This window comes from Arachis hypogaea, chromosome 11, assembly GCF_003086295.3.
Source record: "Arachis hypogaea cultivar Tifrunner chromosome 11, arahy.Tifrunner.gnm2.J5K5, whole genome shotgun sequence".
Lineage (NCBI taxonomy): Eukaryota > Viridiplantae > Streptophyta > Magnoliopsida > Fabales > Fabaceae > Arachis > Arachis hypogaea.
Genome location: NC_092046.1, coordinates 99691603 through 99717004, shown reverse-complemented (window position 1 = coordinate 99717004; position 25402 = coordinate 99691603). Strand labels below are relative to the sequence as shown.

General features: G+C 40.3%; 2 non-coding genes across 2 annotated transcripts; both read right to left on the bottom strand.

The window, feature by feature from the left end:
• Positions 1–821: 821 nt before the first annotated feature.
• LOC112725627 (small nucleolar RNA R71) lies at positions 822–925 on the bottom strand. The gene has a single exon (XR_003164722.1). It is a non-coding gene; the product is annotated as a small nucleolar RNA R71 (small nucleolar RNA).
• An 18382-nt stretch (positions 926–19307) lies between these two features.
• On the bottom strand, positions 19308–19415 carry LOC112725468 (small nucleolar RNA R71). Its single transcript, XR_003164575.1, has one exon. It is a non-coding gene; the product is annotated as a small nucleolar RNA R71 (small nucleolar RNA).
• Between the last annotated feature and the right edge of the window lie 5987 nt (positions 19416–25402).

Genomic DNA, 25402 nt, shown 5'->3' with positions numbered 1-25402 from the left:
TTATTTTATTTCTCTTTTTAAATTTTGAATACTAACCAATAATTAAAATAAAAACAAAAATATTTTCCTTTTATTTCTCTTTTTAAATTTCTATTTATTTATTTATTTATTTACTAACACTTCTCTTCTTCTTATAATTCGAACCCTCTCTCCCTCTCTGTGTTCGAATTCTTCATCTTCTCTCTTCTTCATTCTACTCTTCTATTCTTCCACTCACATAAAGGAATCTCTATACTGTGACATAGAGAACTTCTATTCTTTTCTGTTCTCTTCTTTTCAATATGAGTAGGAGCAAGGATAAGAACATTCTTGTTGAAGCTGATCCGGAACCTGAACGGACTCTAAAGAGGAAGCTAAGAGAAGCTAAGGCACAACACTCTGGAGAGGACCTGACAGAATTATTCGAAAAAGAAGAAGAGATGGCCGAACCCAACAACAATGTTGGAGATGCAAGAAAAATGCTTGGTGACTTTATTGCACCCTCTTCTGACTTCTATGGAAGGAGCATCTCAATTCCTGCAATTGGAGCAAACAACTTTGAGCTTAAGCCTCAATTAGTTTCTCTGATGTAGCAGAATTACAAGTTTCATGGACTTCCATTGGAAGATCCTCATCAGTTCTTAGCTGAATTCTTGTAAATCTGTGACACTGTTAAGACCAATGGGGTTAATCCTGAGGTCTATAAACTTATGCTTTTCCCCTTTGCTGTAAGAGACAGAGCTAGGACATGGTTGGACTCACAACCTAAAGATAGCTTGAACTCTTAGAAAAAGTTGGTCAATGCTTTCTTGGTCAAATTTTTTCCACCTCAAAAGTTGAGCAAGCTTAGAGTGGAAGTCCAAACCTTCAGACAGAAGGAAGGTGAATCCCTCTATGAAGCTTGGGAAAGCTACAAGCAATTGATCAGAAGGTGTCCTTCTGACATGTTTTCAGAATGGAGCATCATATGTATATTCTATGATGGTCTATCTGAATTGTCCAAGATGTCATTGGACCACTCTGCTGAAGGATCTCTTCATCTGAAGAAGACGCCTGCAGAAGCCCGGGAACTCATTGAAATGGTTGCAAATAACCAGTTCATGTACACTTCTGAAAGGAATCCCATGAATAATGGGACAACTCCAAAGAAAGGAGTCCTTGAGGTTGATACTCTGAATGCAATATTGGCTCAGAATAAAATATTGATTCAGCAAGTCAATATGATTTCTCAGAGTCTGTTTGGAATGCAGGCTGCAACAGGCAGTAATAAGGAAGCTTCCTCTGAAGAAGAAGCCTATGACCTTGAGAATCCTACAATAGAAGAGGTGAATTACATGGGAGAATCCTATGGAAACACCTATAATCCTTCATGGAGGAATCATTCAAATTTCTCATGGAAGGATCAACAGAAGCCTAATCAAGGCTTCAGTAACAATAATAGTAGGAGAAATAGGTTTGGCAATAGCAAACCTTTTCCATCATCTTCTCAGCAACAGACAGAGAATTCTAAGAAAAGCCACTCTGACTTAGCAACTGTAGTCTCTGATCTATCTAAGACCACTCTCAGTTTCAGGAATAGAGCAAGGTCCTCCATTAGAAATTTGGAGGCACAAGTAGGTCAACTGAGTAAAAGAGTTACTGAAATCCCTCCTAGTACTCTCCCAAGCAATACAGAAGAGAATCCAAAAAGAGAGTGCAAGGCCATAAATATAACCAACATGGGCGAACCTAGTGAGAAAGAAAAGGCAGTGATTTCCAGTGAGGAACACCTCAATGGACGTCCACTAGCCTCCAAGGAGTTCCCTAATGAGGAACCAAAGGAATCTGAGGCTCATATAGAGACCATAGAGATTCCACTAAACTTACTGTTGCCATTCATGAGCTCTGATGAGTATTCTTCCACTGAAGAGGATGAAGATATTGTTGAAGAGCAAGTTGCTCAATATCTAGAAGCAATCATGAAGCTGAATGCCAAGTTATTTGGTAATCAAACCTGGGAGGATGAACTCCCATTGCTCATCAATGAACTAAATGATCTGGTTCAACTGAAATTACCTCAGAAGAAACAGGATCCTGGAAAGTTCTTAATACCTTGTACCATAGGCACCATGACCTTTGAGAAGGCTCTGTGTGACCTAGGGTCAGGGATAAACCTCATGCCCCTCTCTGCAATGGAGAAATTAGGGATCTTTGAGGTGTAAGCTGCAAGAATCTCACTAGAGATGGCAGACAATTCAAGGAAACAGGCTTATGGACTTGTAGAGGATGTCTTGGTAAAGGTTGAAGGCCTGTACATCCTTGCTGATTTCATAATCCTAGACACTGGAAATGATGATGAAGATGAATCCATCATCCTAGGGAGACCCTTCCTAGCCACGGCGAGAGCTGTGATTGATGTGGACAGAGGAGAGCTAATCCTTTAAATGAATGAGGACTACCTTGTGTTTAAGGCTCAAGGATCTTCTTCTGTAACCGTGGAGAGGAAGCATGAAAAGCTTCTCTCAATACAGAGCCAAATAAAGCCCCCACACTCAACTTCTAAGTTTGGTGTTGGGAGGCCATCATTAAGCTCTAAATCTCTGTGAAGCTCTCTAAGAGCTTACTGTCAAGCTATTAACATTAAAGAAGTGCTTGTTGGGAGGCCATCATTAAGCTCTAAATCTCTGTGAAGCTCTCTAAGAGCTCACTGTCAAGCTATTGACATTAAAGAAACGCTTGTTGGGAGGCAACCCAATGTTATTTAATTATATTTATTTGTTTTCCTTTGTTATTTTATGTTTTCTTTGGGTTGATGATCATGTGAAGTCACAAAAATAACTGAAAAAATAAAAAACAAAATGAAAAACAGCATCAAAGACAGCACACCCTTGATGACAAGCTTACTGGCGTTTAATAGCAGAATGGGCGTTTAACACCCAGCCTGCCAGCATTCTGGGCGTTAAATGCCAGATTGGGGCAGCACTCTAGGCATTTAACACTAGAAAGGGCTGTCTGGCATCTGGCTGGCGTTTAATGCCAGAAATTGGCATCTGGCTGGCATTTAATGCCAGAAATGGGCAGCAGACTGGCGTTTAACACCAGAAATGGGCAGCAGACTGGCGTTTAACGCCAGGAAAGATAGCAGAGCTGGCGTTAAATGCCAGATTTGGCACACAATGGGCGTTTAAACGCCAGAATGGTGTAGGAACTCGAAATCCTTGACACCTCAAGATCTGTGGACCCCACAGGATCCCCACCTACCCCAACTCTTCTTCTCTGCTCTTCACACGTTTCCATAACACTCTTCCCCAAACACCCCTCACCTATCAAATTCTACCCTCTTCCCCATAACCTCTTCACTACTCATATCCATCCATCATTAAACCCCACCTACCTCACTATTCAAATTCAAACCATTTTCCTCCCAAACCCAACCCATCATACACGGCTACCCTCTCTCCCTTACCCTATAAATACCCCCTCTTACCACCTTCATCTTCACACAACATACACACTACTACCCTCTTGGCCGAACCCAAACCACTACTCCATCTCCTCCATTTCTTCTTCTTCTACTCCTTTCTTTCTTCTTTTGCTCGAGGATGAGCAAACCTTCTAAGTTTGGTTTGGGAAAAGCTAAGCTTTTTATTTTTCCATAACCATTAATGGCACCTAAGGCCGGAGAAACCTCTAGAAAGAGGAAAGGGAAGGCAATTGCTTCCACCTCCGAGTCATGGGAGATGGAGAGATTCATCTCAAAAGTGCATCAAGACCACTTCTATGAAGTTGTGGCCAAGAAAAAGGTGATCCTCGAGGTCCCCTTCAAGCTCAAAAAGAGTGAATATCAGGAGATCCGACATGAAGTTCGAAGAAGAGGTTGGAAAATTCTCACGAACCCCATTCAACAAGTCGGGATCTTAATGGTTCAAGAGTTCTATGCTAATGCATGGATCACTAAGAACCATGATCAAAGTGTGAACCCAAACCCAAATAATTGGCTCACAATGGTTCGGGGGAAATACTTGGATTTTAGTCCGGAAAATGTGAGGTTAGCATTCAACTTGCCAATAATGCAAGGAGATCCTCACCCTTTCACTAGAAGGGTCAACTTTGATCAAAGGTTGGACCAAGTTCTTAGGGACATTTGTGTGGAAGGAGCTCAATGGAAGAGAGACTAAAGAGGCAAGCCGGTTCAACTAAGAAGGCTTGACCTCAAACCCGTGGCTAGGGGATGGTTGGAGTTTATCCAACACTCTATAATTCCTACTAGCAACTGGTCTGAAGTCACAATAGACCGGGCTATCATGATCCATAGTATCATGAATGGAGAGAAAGTAGAAGTTTATGAGATCATATCCCTAGAACTCTATGGTGCACGAATTGTAAATCACACTTTTTACAACTCGTACCACTAACCAGCAAGTGCACTGGGTCGTCCAAGTAATACCTTACGTGAGTAAGGGTCGATCCCACGGAGATTGTTGGCTTGAAGCAATCTATGGTTATCTTGTAACTCTTAGTCAGGAAAACAATAAAATAATTCACTTATCAAATTTGATTGCAATGAATAAAAGGGCAGAACACAAATTATACTTGTATGCACTGATGGAGAGTATGTTGGAGTTTTGGAGATGCTTTGCCTTCTGAAATTCTGCTTTCCTCTGTTTTCTGATTCACGCATGCACATCCTCCCATGGCAAGCTGTGTGTTGGGGGATCACCGTTGTCAATGGCTACCATCTATCCTTCCAGTGAAAAGGGTCCAGGTGCGCTGTCACCGCACGGCTAATCATCTGCAGGTTCTCAGTCGTACTGGAATAGGATTTACTATCCTTTTGTGTCTGTCACTACGCCCAGCACTCGCGAGTTTGAAGCTTGTGACAGTCATTCAATCCCTGAATCCTACTCGGAATACCACAGACAAGGTTTAAACTTTCCGGATTCTCTTGAATGCTGCCATCAATCTAGCTTATACCACGAAGATTCCGATTAAGAGATCTAAGAGATATTCATTCATTCTATGGTGGAACGTAAGTGGTTGTCAGGCATGCGTTCATGGAGGAATGATGATGATTGTCACATTCATCACATTCATATTGAAGTTCGAATGGATATCTTAGATAGGAACACGCATGTTTAAATGGAAAACAGAAATACTTGCATTAATTCATCGAGACACAGCAGAGCTCCTCACCCCCAACAATGGAGTTTAGAGACTCATGTCGTCAAAAGGTACAAAGTTCAGATCTAAAATGTCATGAGATACAAAACAAGTATCTAAAAGTTGTTTAAATACTAGACTAGTAAACTGAGATGGATGGTGCAGAAATCTACTTCTGGGGCCCACTTGGTGTGTGCTGGGGCTAAGACTTAAGCTAATCACGTGCATAGGGCTGTTTTGGGCATTCAACGCCAGTTTTGGATCCTTTTCTGGCGTTGAACTCCAACTTGTAACTTGTTTCTGGCGCTGGACGCCAGACAACAGCATGGAACTGGCGTTGAACGCCAGTTTACGTCGTCTATCCTTGAGCAAAGTATGGACTATTATATATTGCTGGAAAGCCCTGGATGTCTACTTTCCAATGCAATTGGAAGCGCGCCGTTTGGAGTTCTGTAGCTCCAGAAAATCCACTTTGAATGCAGGGAGGTCAGAATCCAACAGCATCAGCAGTCCTTTTTCAGCCTGAATAAGATTTTTGCTCAGCTCCCTCAATTTCAGCCAGAAAATACCTGAAATCACAGAAAAATACACAAACTTATAGTAAAGTCCAAAAATATGAATTTTGCCTAAAAACTACTGAAAATAAACTAAAAACTAACTAAAACACACTAAAAACTATATGAAATTAACCCCAAAAAGCGTATAAAATATCCGCTCATCACAACACCAAACTTAAACTGTTGCTTGTCCTCAAGCAACTAGATAAATAAAATAGAATACAAATAATTTTAAGAAGCAACAATATCTCAGAGTTTTTGGAGTGAAGCTTAGATTCTAATTAGATGAGCGGGACTAGTAGCTTTTTGCTTCTGAACAGTTTTTGCACCTCACTTTATCCATTGAAGCTCAGAGTGATTGGCATCTACAGGAACTCAGAATTCAGATAGTGATGTTGATTCTCCTAGTTCAGTATGTTGATTCTTGAACACAGCTACTTTATGAGTCTTGGCCGTGGCCCTAAGCACTTTGTTTTCCAGTATTACCACCGGATACATAAATGCCACAGACACATAATTGGGTGAACCTTTTCAAATTGTGACTCAGCTTTGCTAAAGTCCCCAATTAGAGGTGTCCAGGGTTCTTAAGCACACTCTTCTTTTTACTTTGGACCTTGACTTTAACCGCTCAGTCTCAAGTTTTCACTTGACACCTTCACGCCACAAGCACATGGTTAGGGACAGCTTGGTTTAGCCGCTTAGGCCAGGATTTTATTCCTTTAGGCCCTCCTATCCACTGATGCTCAAAGCCTTGGGATCTTTTTTATTTACCCTTGTCTTTTGGTTTTAAGGGTTATTGGCTTTTTCTGCTTGCTCTTTTTCTTTTTTCTGCAAGCTTTGTTCTTTGCTGCTTTTTCTTGCTTCAAGAATCATTTTTATGATTTTTCAGATTATCAATAACATGTCTCATGTTCATCATTCTTTCAAGAGCCAACATATTTAACAGTCTTAAACATCAAATTCAAAAGACATATGCACTGTTCAAGCATTCATTCAGAAGACAGAAAGCATTGCCACCACATATAAATAATTAGAATTTACCTTATTAAAAACTCGAAAAAATATTGCCTCTTATTCTAAAGAAATTCTTCTATTTTATTCATGTTTAATGACGATGATAAAATTAAATTATAGCTTAATTGGGGGATAAAATAAAAAATATAGATACTAATTACTACTATATGACTCCTAAGGTAAAACTAATAAAAACAGTTATCACAGAGTTAAGGCTAAGATTGAAATTTAACAACCTTTGTTCTGGGAAGTGGATGTTCCTCTAATCTGCGGGGTGCTTGGTCCTTCAAGAGATAATTTCTGGCACTTCAATTCCCTTAAATCACGCCCTTGCTCCTCCTGTTCTTTAAGCAAATAGCAAAGAATGCTACTTTGTTCCTTCTGTTCTTTCTGTATTTGTGCCATAGCTTCTTGCATCTTGGTAATAGATGTTTCAAGATACTCCCAGTATTCAGATTGAGGGATTTCTGGGAGAATTTCCTGTGTTCTCTTCTTGATGGGGTCATCCTGTGCTTGTTGTTTTTCCATTGATGCTTTGGTGATTGGCCGCTCAACTGAGATATACTCAGTTATTCCCATCCTTACTCCAGCGTCCTTGCAGAGCATAGAAATTAAGCTTGGATAAGCCAACCTGGCATATTTGGAATTTTTGTTTGCAATTTTGTAGAATTCAGTTGAAATCAGTTGATGAACTTCCACTTCTTTTTCCATCATGATGCAATGGATCATCACCGCTTTTCTAATAGTGACTTCAGAACGGTTGCTAGTGGGCAGCAGAGAATGCCCAATGAAGTCCAGCCATCCTCTGGCGACTGGTTTGAGACCTTCTCTTTTGAGTTGAATTGGGACACCCTTCGTGCTGGTGGTCCATCTGGCTCCAGGGATACATATATTCTCTAGAATCTTATCCAGGCCCTTGTCTGTTCTCATCATTATCCTATTGAAGGAGTCTGGATCATCTTTCAGCTGAGGCAGCTTTAAAATCTCCCTGATCTTGTCAGGGTGGGTATGAACAATTTTTCCTCTGACTAAGGTCCGATAGTCATAGATAGCAGATCCAGATAGTCTTTGCCTGTCTGTATGCCACATATTAGCATAGAACTCCTGGACCATATTCCTTCCCACTTTCGTTTCAGGATTAGCTAGGATCTCCCAGTTCCTGATTCGAATTTGCTCCTGGATCTCCGGATATTCGTCTTCTTTCAGATCGAATCTAACTTCCGGGATCACTGATCTTAGACCCATTATTTTGTAATAATGGTCTGAATGTTCTTTAGTTAAGAACTTCCCTTGATTCCAAAGTGGTTTGGAAACGCTTTCTTTCTTGCCTCTTGGAGTGGGTTGTTTTCCTTTAGGAGCCATGATCTTAGTGATCACGGATAAGCACACCAAACTTAGAGGTTTGCTTGTCCTCAAGCAAAAAGAAAAGAAAGGAGAGGGAGAGAAGGAGAGCTAGGTGCAATGGTGGATGGGAGGGGAGGGAGGCCGAACCCATATTTAAAGGGAGAGGGGGGTGGGTTTTCAAAAATAGGGAGGAAGATAAGATAGAAGATATGATTTTTAAGAAAATTTTAAGTATGATAAGAAAAGATATAATTTAAAATTGAAGAGATATGAAAGATATTTGAAAAAGATAGATTTGGATTTTTGAAAAAGATAGTATGGAGATTTGAAAAAGATATTGATTAGTTGAAAAGATTTTTGAATGAAAAGAGATAGATTTGTTTTGAAAATTTTGAAAAAGAGTTGAATTGGATTGAAAAAAGGATTTGTGCTTATGGATTAAAATACATTTGATATTTTTAAAATAGGATTTTTATAAATTAGGGATTTTAGAAATTAGGGTTCTTAACATGTTTATGCATGAAATCATGAATTGAAACATGAAATTTAAATTTAGAATGAAAAATATGAAGTAAAAACGAATTCACTTCCTCCCCACCATCCTGGCGTTTGAACGCCCAAAAGCTGCATGTTTTGGGCGTTCAACGCCCAAATGCTGCCTCTCCTGGGCGTTTAACGCCCAGCTGTTGCTTCTTTCTGGCGTTGAACGCCAGGAACTCCTTTGTCACTGGGCATTTTTCTGAACGCCCAGGACGCTGTAAATCTGGCGTTAAACGCCCAGAAGGAGCTTCTTTCTGGCGTTCAACGCCCAGAAGATGCTTCTTTCTGGCGTTTAACGCCCAGATGGCTATCCTTACTGGCGTTCAACGCCCAGTGGATGCTTCTTTTGGGCGTTGAATGCCCAAAACAGACTTTTACTGGCATTTTCTTGCCAGTGAGCTCTTTTTTTCTGTTTTGTGTGCAGAATCCTTCCGTAGCCCTGTAAACTTATACAATTGACTCTTTACCTTAGTATCAGTGAACTTTATATAAACAAATAAAATCAACAATAGGGCAAAATGCTTAGAGGAAGTGATGCCCCATGGCTGGGTTGCCTCCCAGCAAGCGCTTCTTTATTGTCTTTAGCTGGACCTTGCTGAGCTTTTAATCTAGCTTCAGCCTTGAGCACTCTTGCTCAACATTGCCTTCAAGATAGTGCTTGATTCTCTGTCCATTAACAATGAACTTCTTATCAGAATCAATATCTTGAAGCTCCACATAACCATATGGTGATACACTTGTAATCACATATGGTCCCCTCTACCGGGACTTCAGTTTCCCGGGGAATAGCCTGAGCCTAGAGTTAAACAACAGGACCTTTTGTCCTGGTTCAAAGATTCTAGATGACAGCTTTCTGTCATGCCACTTTTTTTATTTTTCTTTATAAAGCTTGGCATTTTCGAAAGCAGTGAATCTGAATTCCTCTAGCTCATTTAGCTGGAGCAATCTTTTTTCTCCAGCTAATTTGGCATCAAAGTTTAGGAATCTGGTTGCCCAGTAGGCTTTATGTTCCAGTTCCACGGGCAGGTGACATGCCTTACCATACACAAGTTGGTATGGAGAGGTCCCTATAGGAGTCTTGAATGATGTTCTGTATGCCCACAGAGCATCATCCAAGCTTCTTGCCCAATCCTTTCTACGGGTACTTACAGTCTATTCTAGGATTCTTTTTAGCTCTCTGTTAGAGACTTCAGCTTGCCCATTAGTCTGTGGATGATATGGAGTCGCCACCTTATGGTGAATCCCATACCGGACCATGGCAGAGTAAAGCTGTTTGTTGCAGAAGTGAGTGCCCCCATCACTGATTAGTACTCTAGGGACCCCAAACCTGCTGAAGATATATTTCTGGAGGAACTTCAGCACTATTTTAGTATCATTGGTGGGTGTGGCAACGGCCTCTACCCATTTTGATACGTAGTCAACTGCCACCAGAATGTAAGTGTTTGAGTATGATGGTGGGAAAGGTCCCATGAAGTCAATTCCCCATACGTCGAACAACTCAATCTCCAAGATTCCTTGTTGAGGCATGGCGTAACCATGGGGTAGATTACCAGCTCTTTGGCAATTGTCACAGTTACGTAAAAATTCTTGGGAATCTCTATAGAGTGTGGACCAATAGAAACCACATTGGAGGACCTTGGTGGCTGTCCGCTCACCTCCGAAATGGCCTCCATATTGTGATCTATGGTAATGCCATAAGATCCTCTGTGCTTCTTCTCTAGGCACACATCTCCGGATTATTCGTCTGCACATCTCTTAAAGAGATAGGGTTCATCCCACAAGTAGTACTTTGCATCAGTAATTAGTTTTTTCTTTTGTTGCCTGTTGTACTCTTTGGGTATGAACCTTGCAGCTTTATAGTTCGCAATGTCTGTAAACCATGGTGCTTCCTGAATGGCAAATAAATGCTCATCCGGAAAGGTCTCAGAGATCTCAAGAGAGGGGAGGGACGTCCCTTCTACTGGCTCTATCCGGGACAGATGATCAGCCACTTGGTTTTCTGTCCCTTTTCTGTCTCTTATTTCTATATCAAACTCTTGCAGAAGCAACACCCATCTTATGAGCCTGGGTTTTGAATCCTGCTTTGTGAGTAGATATTTAAGAGCAGCATGGTCAGTATACACAATCACCTTTGATCCTACTAAGTATGATCTAAACTTGTCAATAGCATAAACCACTGCAAGCAATTCTTTTTCTGTGGTTTTGTAATTTTTCTGGGCATCATTTAAAACGCGGCTAGCATAATAAATGACATGCAGAAGCTTGTCAAGCCTCTGTCCCAGTACTGCACCAATGGAATGATCACTGGCATCATACATTAGCTCAAATGGTAATGTCCAGTCTGGTGCAGAAATAACTGGTGCTGTGACCAGCTTGGCTTTCAGCGTTTCAAACGCCTACAGACACTCTGTGTCAAACACAAATGGCGTGTCAGCAGCTAGCAGATTGCTCAGAGGTTTTGCAATTTTTGAAAAATCCTTTATAAACCTCCTATAGAATCCTGCATGACCCAGAAAGCTTCTGATTGCCTTAACATTGGCAGGTGGTGGTAATTTTTCAATCACCTCTATTTTTGCTTGATCCACCTCTATTCCCTTGTTTGAAATTTTATGCCCAAGGACAATCCCTTCAGTCACCATAAAGTGACATTTTTCCCAGTTTAAAACCAGGTTGGTCTCTTGGCATCTTTTCAGAACTAGTTTCAGGTGATCAAGACAGGAGCTGAATGAGTCTCCATATACTGAGAAGTCATCCATGAAGACTTCCAGAAATTTTTCCACCATATCAGAGAAAATAGAGAGCATGCATCTCTGGAAGGTTGCAGGCGCATTACACAGCCCAAATGGCATCCTTCTATAAGCAAACACTCCAGATGGACATGTGAATGCTGTTTTCTCTTGATCCTTGGGATCTACTGCAATCTGGTTAGAGCTGTCTTGTGTGTCCTTAGCACTTGGATAAGTGCTTCCTCTTCCTGTGGATTTAAAGCAGAGCTTATGATCATTGGAAAAGTGTCACCTTCTCCCAGAAATACATATTTCAGGGATGGTGGTAATGGTTTGAGCTCGGGTTTAGGAGGTTTTTCCTCTTCCAGAGGAAATTTCAGAGGCTCTTTCATTTCCTCTGAATCCTCCAAATTAGGCTGAACATCTTTAAAGATGTCTTCCAACTCTGATTCAAGACTCACAGCCATGTTGATCTCTTCTACTAAAGAGTTAATAAGATCAACTTTCATGCAGTCTTTTGATGTGTCTGGATGCTACATGGCATTGACAGCATTCAACTTAAACTCATCATCATTGACTCTCAGGGTTATTTCCCCCTGTTGGACATCAATGAGAGTTCGTCCAGTTGCTAGGAAGGGTCTTCCTAGAATGAGAGTGGCACTCTTGTGCTCCTCCATTTCCAGCACTACAAAGTCAGTGGGAAAGGCGAATGGCCCAACTCTGATAATCATGTCTTCAATCACGCCTGATGGGTATTTAATGGAGCCATCAGCAAGTTGGAGACATATCCGGGTGGCTTTAACTTCTTCAGTTAAACCAAGCTTTCTGATAGTGGATGCAGGTATTAGGTTGATGCTTGCCCCAAGATCACATAAAGCTGTCTTGGTGCAATTACCTTCTAATGTGCATGGTATCAGAAAACTCCCAGGGTCTTTAAGCTTTTTAGGAAAGCTTTTCAGAATGATTGCACTGCATTCTTCAGTGAGGAGAACTCTTTCAGTTTCTCTCCAATCCTTCTTATGACTCAAGATCTCTTTCATGAACTTGGCATAAGAAGGTATTTGCTCAAGTGCCTCTGCAAATAGAATCTTTATTTCAAGAGTCCTGAGATAATCTGCAAAGCGAGCAAATTGCTTATCCTGCTCCTTTTGGCAGAGTTTTTGAGGATAAGGTATCTTGGCTTTATATTCCTCAACCTTAGTTGCTGTAAGTTTATTTTCTACAGAAGTGGTTAAAGAAGCCTTTTTAGATGGGTTGTTATCAGCACTTGTGTGTGTCTGATCCCTCATTGGCAATTGAGTAACAGAGTTAGAAGATGGAGTGACGTTAGACGCCACCTCCTCATCTGTTCCTGGCGTTTGAACGCCAGAACTGTGCTTCTTTTGGGCGTTTAACGCCAGATCCTTGCTTGTTTTTGGCGTTGAACGCCAGTCCTGAGCATGGTCTGGGCGTTCAACGCCAGCCTTCCACCCAACTTCTGGCGTTTTAACGCCAGAATTATTTTTCCCTGGGCTCTTACTGTCCTCAGATGGATTTTGGGTGGTTTGCTCATTTCTTGGTTTCCTGCTGCTTCGAAGTGGGGTATTTAGCGCTTTCCTACTTTTTAATTGAACTGCTTGACATTCTTCTGTTATTTGTTTTGACAGCTGCTGCTTTGTTTGCTTTAATTGTACTTCCATGTTTATATTAGCCATCCTTGTCTCTTGTAGTTTATCCTTGAATTCAGCCAACTGCTTTGTTAGAAAATCCAATTGCTGATTGAATTCAGCAGCTTGCTCTGCAGGACTGAGTTCAGCAGTTACTGTTTTAGCCTCTTCTTTCATGGAAGAGTCACCGCTTAGGTACAGATGCTGATTTCTAGCAACTGTATCAATGAGCTCTTGAGCTTCTTCAATTGTCTTTCTCATGTGGATAGATCCACCAGCTGAGCAATCTAAAGAGATCTGAGCTCTTTCTGTAAGCCCATAATAGAAGATGTCTAACTGAACCCACTCTGAAAACATTTCAGAGGGGCATTTTCGTAGCATCTCTCTGTATCTCTCCCAGGCATCATAAAGGGATTCATTGTCTCCTTGTTTAAAGCCTTGGATGTCTAGCCTTAGCTGTGTCATCCGTTTTGGAGGAAAGTATTGATTCAGGAATTTTTCTGTCAGCTGTTTCCATGTCCTTATGCTAGCCTTAGGTTGGTTATTTAACCACCTCTTGGCTTGGTCTTTTACAGCAAATGGAAACAGTAATAGTCTGTAGACATCCTGATCTACTTCCTTATCATGTACTGTGTCAGCAATTTGTAAAAACTGTGCCAGAAACTCTGTAGGTTCTTCCTGTGGAAGACCGAAATACTGGCAGCTTTACTGCACCATGATAATGAGCTGAGGATTCAACTCAAAGTTGGAGCAAAAGTTAGCCTCAAAATTTTTGCTTCCTGGTTCATTTTCAATTAATCCAAAAGTTTGAACTAAAGTTTGAGGCAAACTTTTGCTCAAACTTTTTGTCCTCTCTTCCTCCTAACCATTCCTTCTTGCTTCAACCTTTCTCCAAGCTTTCTTCACCTATCATTAATCAACCAAACACATCAAAGCTATGCTCAAAATCATGAGATATTCATTCTTTCATAATATGTGACAATTATAGCATAAAACCTCATGAAATAGCATGAATTCATACATGGTTGATTAAATCAAAGGAAACATGAAAATCTACCCAATTGGCTTGCTTATGGCCTAAGAAAGTGCATAATTCAATTGAAAACTAAAGAAAAAGGCTAGTGAAACTAGGCTAAAATGACTTGTCATCACTAACTCCATTGGAGGGTATGCAGATACTACTCCCATATGAAGCAGTAAGGGGTTAGCATATGACCCCAGAGTCCTCCTGGACTGTTCATTTCCACTTAGATCCATGATGGAGAAAGGGAGATGATGCAAAATAAAAAATTTATTTTTATTTATTTATTTATTTATTTAATTATTTCGAAGATAAAATAAATTAAAATAAAATAAATAAAAATAGGTGAAGATTTTTGAAAAAAATGAGGAGAGAGAAAGTGGTCAGGAAGTTTTGAAAAAGATATGAATTGAAAAAGATTTTAAATTTTGAAAAAAAAATCTGAATTTTAAAAATAATTTTCGAAAATTTGTTTTTAAAAATAGAGAGAAAAGATATTTTTGAATTTAAAGAGGAAAGAGAGAAACAATAAGATAGCCCAAGATTTAAAATTTTTAGATCTAATGCTCCTTGTTTTCGAAAATTCTGGAGGGAAAACACCAAGGAACACCAAACTTAAAAAATTTAAGATCAAGACGCAAGGAAAACTCAAGAACACTTTGAAGACTCGTAAGAACACAAGAACATGAAGAAAGAACACCAAACTTAAAATTTTTAGAAAACCAAAATAAAATTTTTGAAAAACAAAGGAAAACCAACCAGAAAACACCAAACTTAAAGTTTGGCATGAGATTTAATAGAAAATTATTTTTTGAAAAATTTTGGAAAAGAAAATGAAAGACTCTGACCCAAAAGATAAAAATTTCCTAATCTAAGCAACAAGATTCACCGTCAGTTGTTCAAACTCAAACAATCCCCGGCAACGGCGCCAAAAACTTTGTGCACGAATTGTAAATCACACTTTTTACAACTCGTACCACTAACCAGCAAGTGCACTGGGTCGTCCAAGTAATACCTTACGTGAGTAAGGGTCGATCCCACGGAGATTGTTGGCTTGAAGCAATCTATGGTTATCTTGTAACTCTTAGTCAGGAAAATAATAAAATAATTCACTTATCAAATTTGATTACAAGGAATAAAAGGGCAGAACACAAATTATACTTGTACGCACTGATGGAGAGTATGTTGGAGTTTTGGAGATGCTTTGCCTTCTGAAATTCTGCTTTTCTCTGTTTTCTGATTCACGCATGCACGTCCTCCTATGGCAAGCTGTGTGTTGGGGGATCACCGTTGTCAATGGCTACCATCCATCCTTCCAGTGAAAAGGGTCCAGGTGCGCTGTCACCGCACGGCTAATCATCTGCAGGTTCTCAGTCGTACCGGAATAGGATTTACTATCCTTTTGTGTCTGTCACTACGCCCAGCACTCGCGAGTTTGAAGCTCATTACAGTCATTCAATCCCTGAATCCTACTCGGAATACCACAGACAAGGTTTAGACTTTCCGGATTCTCTTGAATGCTGCCATCAATCTAGCTTATACCACGAAGATTCCGATTAAGAGATCTAAGAGATATTCATTCATTCTATGGTGGAACATAAGTGGTTGTCAGGCACGTGTTTGTGGAGGAATGATGATGATTGTCACGTTCATCACATTCATATTGAAGTTCGAATGGTTATCTTAGATAGGAACACGCATGTTTGAATGGAAAACAGAAATACTTGCATTAATTCATCGAGACACAGCAGAGCTCCTCACCCCCAACAATGGTGTTTAGAGACTCATGCCATCAAAAGGTACAAAGTTCAGATCTAAAATGTCATGAGATACAAAACAAGTCTCTAAAAGTTGTTTAAATACTAGACTAGTAAACTAGGTTTATAGAAAATGAGTAAACTGAGATGGATGATGCAGAAATCCACTTCTAGGGCCCACTTGGTGTGTGCTGGGGCTGAGACTTAAGCTAATCACGTGCATAGGGCTGTTTTGGGCGTTCAACGCCAGCTTTGGATCCTTTTCTGGCATTGAACTCCAACTTGTAACTTGTTTCTGGCGCTGGACGCCAGACAGCAGCATGGAACTGGCGTTGAATGCCAGTTTACGTCATTTATCCTTGAGCAAAGTATGGATCATTATATATTGCTGGAAAGCCCTGGATGTCTACTTTCCAATTAAATTGGAAGCACGCCATTTGGAGTTCTGTAGCTCCAGAAAATCCACTTTGAGTGCAGGGACGTCAGAATCCAACAGCATCAGCAGTCCTTTTTCAGCCTGAATAAGATTTTTGCTCAGCTCCCTCAATTTCAGCCAGAAAATACCTGAAATCATAGAAAAACACACAAACTCATAGTAAAGTCCAAAAATATGAATTTTGCCTAAAAACTACTGAAAATAAACTAAAAACTAACTAAAACACACTAAAAACTATATGAAATTAACCCCAAAAAGCGTATAAAATATCCGCTCATCACTCTACAAGGTGGCGGACAAGTCTTCCACTTTGGCAAGGTTAGTATTCCCTCATCTCATTTGTCACCTATGCAATTCAGCTGGAATTGCCATAGAGGAAGATATCCTCATTGAAGAGGACAAGCCCATCACTAAGTAAAGGATGGAGCAAACAAGAAAGCCCACTCATGGACCTCAACAAGAGCATGAGGAAATTCGTCATCATGAAATCCCTGAGATGCCTCAAGGGATTCACTTTCCTCCATAAAACTATTCGGAGCAAATCAACACCTCCTTAGGAGAATTGAGTTCCAACATGGGACAACTAAGGATGGAGCACTAAGAGCATTCCCTCCTCCTCCATGAAATTAGAGAAGACCAAAGAGCCATGAGGGAGGAGCAACAAAGGCAAGGAAGAGACATAGAGGAGCTCAAACACTCCATAATATCTTCAAGAGGAAGAACTAGCCACCATCACTAAGGTGGACCCGTTCTTTAATTTCCTTGTTCTTATTTTTCTATTTTTCAAAAATTATGCTTTATGTTTTGTCTATGTTTGTGTCTTTATTACATGATCATTAGTGTCTAGTATCTATGTCTTAAAGCTATGAATGTCCTACGAATCCTTCACCTTTCTTAAATGAAAAATGTTTTTAAATGCAAAAGAAAAAGAAGTACATGAATTTCGAATTCTATCTTGAAATTAGTTTAATTATTTTGATGTGCTGGCAATACTTTTTGTTTTATGAATGAATGCTTGAACAGTGCATATTTTTGAATTTGTTGTTTATGAATGTTAAAATTGTTGGCTCTAGAAAGAATAATGAAAAAGGAGAAATGTTATTGATAATCTGAAAAATCATAAAATTGATTCTTGAAGCAAGAAAAAGCAGTGAACACAAAGCTTGCAAAAAAAAAAGTGAGAGAGAGAAAAATAAAAAGCAAGCAAAAAAAGCCAATAGCCCTTTAAACCAAAAGGCAAGGGTAAAAAGGATCCAAGGCTTTGAGCATTAATGGATAGGAGGGCCCAAAGGAATAAAATCCTGGCCTAAGCGCCTAAACCATGCTGTCCCTAACCATGTGCTTGTGGCGTGAAGGTGTCAAGTTAAAAGCTTGAGACTGAGCGGTTAAATTCATGGTCCAAAGCAAAAAGAGTGTGCTTAAGAGCTCTGGGCACCTCTAACTGGGGACTCTAGCAAAATTGAGTCACAATCTGAAAAGGTTTACCCAGTTATGTGTCTGTGGCATTTATGTATCCGGTGGTAATACTGGAAAACAAAGTGCTTAGGGTCACGGCCAAGACTCATAAAGTAGCTGTGCTCAAGAATCAACATACTGAACTAGGAGAATCAATAACACTATCTGAATTCTAAGTTCCTATAGATGCTAATCATTCTGAACTTCAAAGGATAAAGTGAGATGCCAAAACGATTCAGAAGCTAGCCAAAAGGCTACAAGTCCCGCTCATCTAATTGAAGCTAATCTTCATTGGTAAGTTTGGAATTTATTGTATATTCTCTTCTTTTCATCCTATTTTTTTTCATTTGCTTGGGGACAAGCAACAATTTAAGTTTGGTGTTGTGATGAGCGGATAATTTATACCCTTTTTGGCATTGTTTTTACATAGTTTTTAGTATGTTTTAATTACTTTTGTTATATTTTTCTGAGTTTTTATTCAAAAATCACATTTCTGGACTTTACTACGAGTTTGTGTGTTTTTCTGTGATTTTAGGTATTTTCTGGCTGAAATTGAGGGACCTGAGCAAAAATCTGATTCAGAGGCTGAAAAAGGACTGCTGATGTTGTTGGATTCTGACCTCGCTACACTCGAAGTGGATTTTATGGAGCTACAGAAGCCCAATTGGTGCGCTCTGAATTGCGTTGGAAAGTAGACATCCTGGGCTTTCTAGCAATATATACTAGTCTATACTTTGCTTGAGATTTGATGGCCCAAACTGGCATTCAAAGTCAGCCTAAAACATCTTGGCATAAAACGCCCAAACTGGCACCAGAATTGGAGTTAAACGCCCAAACTGGCACCAAAGCTGGCGTTTAACTCCAGAAATAGCCTCTGCATTAAAAAGCTTCAATGATCAGCCCAAGCACACACCAAGGGGGCCCCGGAAGTGGATTTCTGCACTATCTAGACTTAGTTACTCATTTTCTATAAACCTAGGTTACTAGTTTAGTATAAAAACTACTTTTAGTGATTTATTTAAGAGTCTTTTGACTATCTTTTGGAACGAATGTAATCATAGACTATCATTTGGGAGGCTGGCCTCATGGCCATGCTTATACCTTTTTCACTTATGTATTTTCTACGGTGGAGTTTTTACACCCCATATATTAAGGTGTGGAGCTCTGCTGTTCTTCATGAATTAATGCAATTACTACTGTTTTTCCTTCAATTCATGCCTACTTCTTCTCCAAGATATACTCTTGTTCTTAATTCAGTTAAGTCAGAATGAAGGGGTGACCCGTAACAATCACCCAATCTTCGTTACTCGCTTAGCCAAGATCGCGTGCCTAACAACCACAAAGAGGTCTACATGATGTTCAACATAGTCATTGGACGACAGCTGGAGTATACTCTTTTGGATATATAATACATGGACCGAGTCCGTAAGATTAGTATCTTTGTGGTATAGGCTAGAACCATTGGTAGCATTCCGAAGATCCTTTTCAGTTCTTAACTGAATTCTTGCAGATATGTGATACTGTTAAGACTAATGGAGTAGATCCTGAAGTCTACAGGCTCATGCTTTTCCCTTTTGTTGTAAGAGACAGAGCTAGAGTGTGGTTGGACTCTCAACCGAGAGATAGCCTGAACTCTTGGGATAAGCTGGTCACGGCTTTCTTAGCCAAGTTCTTTCCTCCTCAAAAGCTAAGCAAGCTTAGAGTGGATGTCCAAACCTTCAGACAGAAAGAAGGTGAATCCCTCTATGAAGCTTGGGAAAGATACAAGCAGCTGACCAAAAAGTGTCCTTCTGACATGCTTTCAGAAAGGACCATCCTGGATATATTCTATGATGGTTTATCTGAGCTATCAAAGATGTCATTGGATACTTCTTCAGGTGGATCCATTCACCTAAAGAAAACGCCTGTAGAAGCTCAAGAACTCATTGACATGGTTGCTAATAACCAGTTCATGTATACTTCTGAGAGGAATCCTGTGAGTAATGGGACGCCTATGAAGAAGGGAGTTCTTGAAATTGATACTCTGAATGCCATATTGGCTCAGAACAAAATATTGACTCAGCAAGTCAATATGATTTCTCAGAGTCTGAATGGAATGCAAGCTGCATCCAACAGTACTCAAGAGGCATCTTCTGAAGAAGAAGCTTATGATCCTGAGAACCCTGCAATAGCAGAGGTGAATTACTTAGGTGAACCTTATGGAAACACATATAACTCAGCATGGAGAAATCACCTAAATTTCTCATGGAAGGATCAACAAAAGCCTCAACAAAGCTTTAATAATGGTGGAAGAAATAGGTTTAACAATAGTAAACCTTTTTCATCATCCACTCAGCAATAGACAGAGAACTCTGAATAAAATACCTCTAATTTAGCAAACTTGGTCTCTGATCTATCTAAGGCCACTGTAAGTTTAATGAATGAAACAAGGTCTTCCATTAGAAATTTGGAAGCACAAGTGGGCCAGCTGAGTAAAAGGATCACTGAAATCCCTCCTAGTACTCTCCCAAGCAATACAGAAGAAAATCCAAAAGGAGAGTGCAAGGCCATTGAATTAATTACCATGGCCAAACCTGTAAGGGAAGGAGAGGACGTGAATCCCAAGGAGGAAGACCTCCTGGGACGTCCAGTGATCAATAAGGAGCTTCCCTCTGAGGAACCTAAAGAATCTGAGACTCATCTAGAGACCATAGAGATTCCATTGAACCTCCTTATGCCATTCATGAGCTCTGATGAGTATTCCTCTTCTGAAGAGAATGAGGATGTTACTGAAGAGTAAGCTGCCAAGTTCCTTGGTGCAATCATGAAGCTAAATGCCAAATTATTTGGTATTGAAACTTAGGAAGATGAACCTCCCTTGTTCACCAATGAACTAAGTGATCTGGATCAACTGACATTGCCTCAGAAGAGACAGGATCCTGGAAAGTCCATAATACCTTGTATCATAGGCACCATGATCTTTAAGGCTCTGTGTGACCTTGGTTCAGGAATAAACCTCATTCCCCTCTCTGTAATAGAGAAACTGGGAATCTATGGGGTGCAAGCTGCTAAAATCTCATTAGAGATGGCAGACAATTCAAGAAAACAGGCTTATGGACAAGTAGAGGACGTGTTAGTAAAGGTTAAAGGCCTTTACATCCCTGCTGATTTCATAGTCCTGGATACTGGAAAGGAAGAGGATGAATCCATCATCCTAGGAAGACCTTTCCTAGCCACAGCTGTGATTGATGTGGACAGAGGAGAATTGATCCTTCAATTAAATAAGGACAACCTTGTGTTTACAACTCAAGGATCTCTCTCTGCATCCATGGAGAGGAAGCAGAAAAAGCTTATCTCAAAGCAGAGTCAACCAAAACCCCCACAGTCAAACTCTAAGTTTGGTGTTGGGAGGCCACAACCAAACTCTAAGTTTGGTGTTGGGAGGTCTCAACAAAGCTCTGCACATCTGTGAGGCTTCATGAAAGCCCACTGTCAAGCTATTGACATTAAAGAAGCGCTTGTTGGGAGGCAACCCAATGTTTATTTATCTAATTTTATTTTTGTTTTTCATGTTTTCTTAGGTTCATGATCATGTGGAGTCACAAAATAAACGAAAAATTTAGAAACAGAATAAAAAACAGTGGAAGAAAAATCACACCCTGGAGGAAGCACCTGCCTGGCGTTCAACGCCAGAACAGAGCATGGTTCTGGCGCTGAACCCCCAAAATGGGCAGTATCTGGGTGCTGAACACCCAAAATGGGCAGCATCTGGGCGCTGAACGCCAGAATTGCACCTTGGAGAAGAGCTGGCGCTGAACGCCCAGAACAAGCATGGTTCTGGCGTTCAACGCCAGAAATGGGCAACAAATGGGCATTGAACGCCCAAAATGGGCACCAACCTGGCGCTGAACGCCCAGAGTTGTGTGCAAGGGCATTTTACATGCCTAATTTGGTGCAAGGTTGTAATTCCTTGAACACCTCAGGATCTGTGGACTCCACAGGATCATCTCAGGATCTGTGGACTCCACAGGATCATCTCAGGATCTGTAGACCCCACAGGATCATCTCAAGATCTGTGGACCCCACAGGATCATCTCAGGATCTGTGAATCTCACAGGATCCCCACCCACCTCACCCTCTCTCTCTCCATTCATGGTCATCCCTTCTGTTTTCCATTCACCACTCACATCCATACACACATCCCTCTATCTCCTCCATATCTTCTTCTTCTTCATCTATTCTTTCTTCTCTTGCTCGAGGGCGAGCAATATTCTAAGTTTGGTGTGGTAAAAGCATAAGCTTTTTGTTTTTCCATTACCATTAATGGCACCTAAGGCCAGAGAAACCTCAAGAAAGAGGAAAGGGAAGACAAATGCTTCCATCTCTGAGGCGTGGGAGATGGAAAGATTCATCTCACAAGCCCATCACTAAGAAAAGGATGGAGCAAACAAGAGAGCACATTCATGAATCTCAACAGGCACATGAAGAAGCTCATCATCAAGAAATCCCTGAGATACATCAAGGGATGCACTTGCCTCCACAGAAATTTTGGGAGCAAATCAACACCTCCCTAGGAGAATTAAGTTCCAACATGGGACAATTAAGGGTGGAACATCAAGAACACTCCATCGTCCTTCATGAAATTAGAGAAGATCAAAAAGCAATGAGTGAGGAGAAACAAAGACAAGGAAGAGACATAGAAGAGCTCAAGGACATCATTGGTTCCTCAAGAAAGAAATGCACCCATCACTAAGGTGGACTCATTCCTTGTTCTTACTTTCTCTGTTTTTCGTTTTCTATGTTAAGTGCTTATCCATGTTTGTGTCTTCATTACATGATCATTAGTAGTTAGTAACTATGTCTTAAAGTTATGAATGTCCTATGAATCCATCACCTCTCTTAAATGAAAAATGTTTTAATTCAAAAGAACAAGAAGTACATGAGTTTCGAATTTATCCTTGAACTTAGTTTAATTATATTGATGTGGTGACAATGCTTCTTGTTTTCTGAATGAATGGTTGAACAGTGCATATGTCTTTTGAAGTTGTTGTTTAAGAATGTTAAATATGTTGGCTCTTGAAAGAATGATGACAAGGAGACATGTTATTTGATAATCTGAAAAATCTTAAAAATGATTCTTGAAGCAAGAAAAAGCAGCAAAGAACAAAGCTTGCAAAAAAAAAAAAAGAGAAAAAGAAAAAGCAAGCAGAAAAAGCTAAAAGCTCTTAAAACCAAGAGGCAAAAGCAAAAAGCCAGTAACCCTTAAAACCAAAAGGCAAGGGAAAATAAAAAGGATCCCAAGGCTTTTAGCATCAGTGGATAGGAGGGCCTAAAAGAATAAAATCCTGGTCTAAGCGGCTAAACCAAGCTGTCCCTAACCATGTGCTTGTGGCCAAAGTGCTTAGGGCCACAGCCAAGACTCATAAAATAGCTGTATTCAAGAATCATCATACTGAACTAGGAGAGTCAATAACACTATCTAAACTTTGAGTTCCTATAGAAGCCAATCATTCTGAACCTCAATGGATAAAGTGAGATGCCAAAACTATTCAAGAGGCAAAAAGTTATAAGTCCCGCTCATTTGATTGGAGCTATGTTTCATTGATAGTTTGGAATTTATAGTATATTCTCTTCTTTTTATCCTATTTGATTTTTAGTTGCTTGGGGACAAGCAACAATTTAAGTTTGGTGTTGTGATGAGCGGATAATTTATACGCTTTTTGGCATTATTTTTAGTATGTTTTTAGTAGGATCTAGTTACTTTTAGGGATGTTTTCATTAGTTTTTATGTTAAATTCACATTTCTGGACTTTACTATGAGTTTGTGTGTTTTTCTGTGATTTCAGGTATTTTCTGGCTGAAATTGAGGGACTTGAGCAAAAATCAGATTCAGAGGTTGAAGAAGGACTGCTGATGCTGTTGGATTCTGACCTCCCTGCACTTAAAATGGATTTTCTAGAGCTGCCAAACTCAACATGGCGCGCTTCTAATTGCGTTGGAAAGTAGACATCCAGGGCTTTCCAGAAATATATAATAGTCCATACTTTGCCCAAGTTTAGACGACGCAAACTGGTGTTCAACGCCAGCTCTCTGCCCAATTCTGTCGTCCAGCGCCAGAAACAAGTTGCAAAGTAGAGTTCAACGCCCAAACTGGCACAAAAGCTGGCGTTCAACTCCAAGAATGACCTCTCCACGTGTAGACTTCAAGCTTAGCCCAAGCACACACCAAGTGGGCCCCGTAAGTGGATTTATGCATCAATTACTTACTTATGTAAACCCTAGTAGCTAGTTTATTATAAATAGGACTTTTTACTATTGTATTAGACATCCTGGATTGTATTTTTGATCCATTGATCACGTTTGGGGGCTGGCCATTCGGCCATGCCTGGACCTTCATCACTTATTGTATTTTCACTCGCGAGTGCTGGGCGTAGTGATAGACGCAAAAGGATAGTAAATTCTATTCCAGTATGATCGAGAACCTCCAAGATGATTAGCCATGCAGTGACAGCGCATCGAACCATTTTCACAGAGAGGAATAGGATGCAACCAACGACAAGGGTGATGCCTCCAGACAATTAGCCGTGCTGTGACAGAGCATTTGGACCATTTTTCCGAGAGGATTGAAAGTAGCCATTGGCACCGGTGACATCCTTACACAAAGCCAGCCATAGAAAGGAGTAAGACTGATTGGATGAAGACAGCAGGAAAGCAGAGGTTCAGAGGAATGAATGCATCTCCATATGCTTATCTGAAATTCTCACCAATGATTTACATAAGTATTTCTATCCTTATTTTAGTATTAATTTCGAAAACTCCATAACTATTTTATATCCGCCTGACTGAGATTTACAAGGTGACCATAGCTTGCTTCATACCAACAATCTCTGTGGGATCGACCCTTACTCACGTAAGGTTTATTACTTGGACGACCCATTGCACTTGCTGGTTAGTTATGCGAAGTTGTGAAGATATGTTTAGACCATGGTTCTGTGCATCCGTTTTTGGTGCCATCGCCAGGGAATCAATTTCGAACAATAATTCACAACCTGAGTAACAATTTCGCATACCAATTGTAAGTCTTGGAGTATGGATCATGGGTCTGCCTGGATGAGTTTCCAACATAGTTGGCTTGTTCCCAGTCACCTCCTTCCTCTGTATTCACTCCTTCTTGAGCTGGTAGTGGGGTGGTTACTGCTGCAACTTAATTTCTTTCCATCTTCTTGGTAAGGTCAGCTAATTGCTTGGTAATCATCTTGTTTTGAGCCAGTAGTGCATCCATATGATTTAGCTCCATTACTCCTCGGTTGTTGCTCCTATCAGATGCATAGAAAAACTTATTGTTGGCCACAGTTTCTATGATGTCTATGGCTTCTTCAATGGTCTTCTTCTTGTTCAGAGATCCTCCGGAAGAGTGATCCAATGCCTTCTTTGATTCATAAGACAAGCCTTCATAGAAAATATGTAGCTGCACCCATTCGTTGAACATGTCTGGTGGGCACCTTCTTGTCAAGTCTTTGTACCTCTCCCATGCTTCATAGAGAGTTTCATCATCTTGTTGCCTGAATATTTGGACCTCAGCCCTCAATCTATTGACTCTTTGAGGAGGGTAGAATCTCGCCAGGAACATGTTCATTATATCTTCCCAAGTCGTTAGACTTTCCCTTGGAAAGGATTCTAGGCATTTAGATGCCTTGTTCCTCAGAGAGAAAGGGAACAAGAGCAATCTGTAGGTGTTGGGGTGAACACCATTAAACTTCACAGTATCACATATCCTTAGGAAAGTGGTTAAGCGTTGATTAGGGTCCT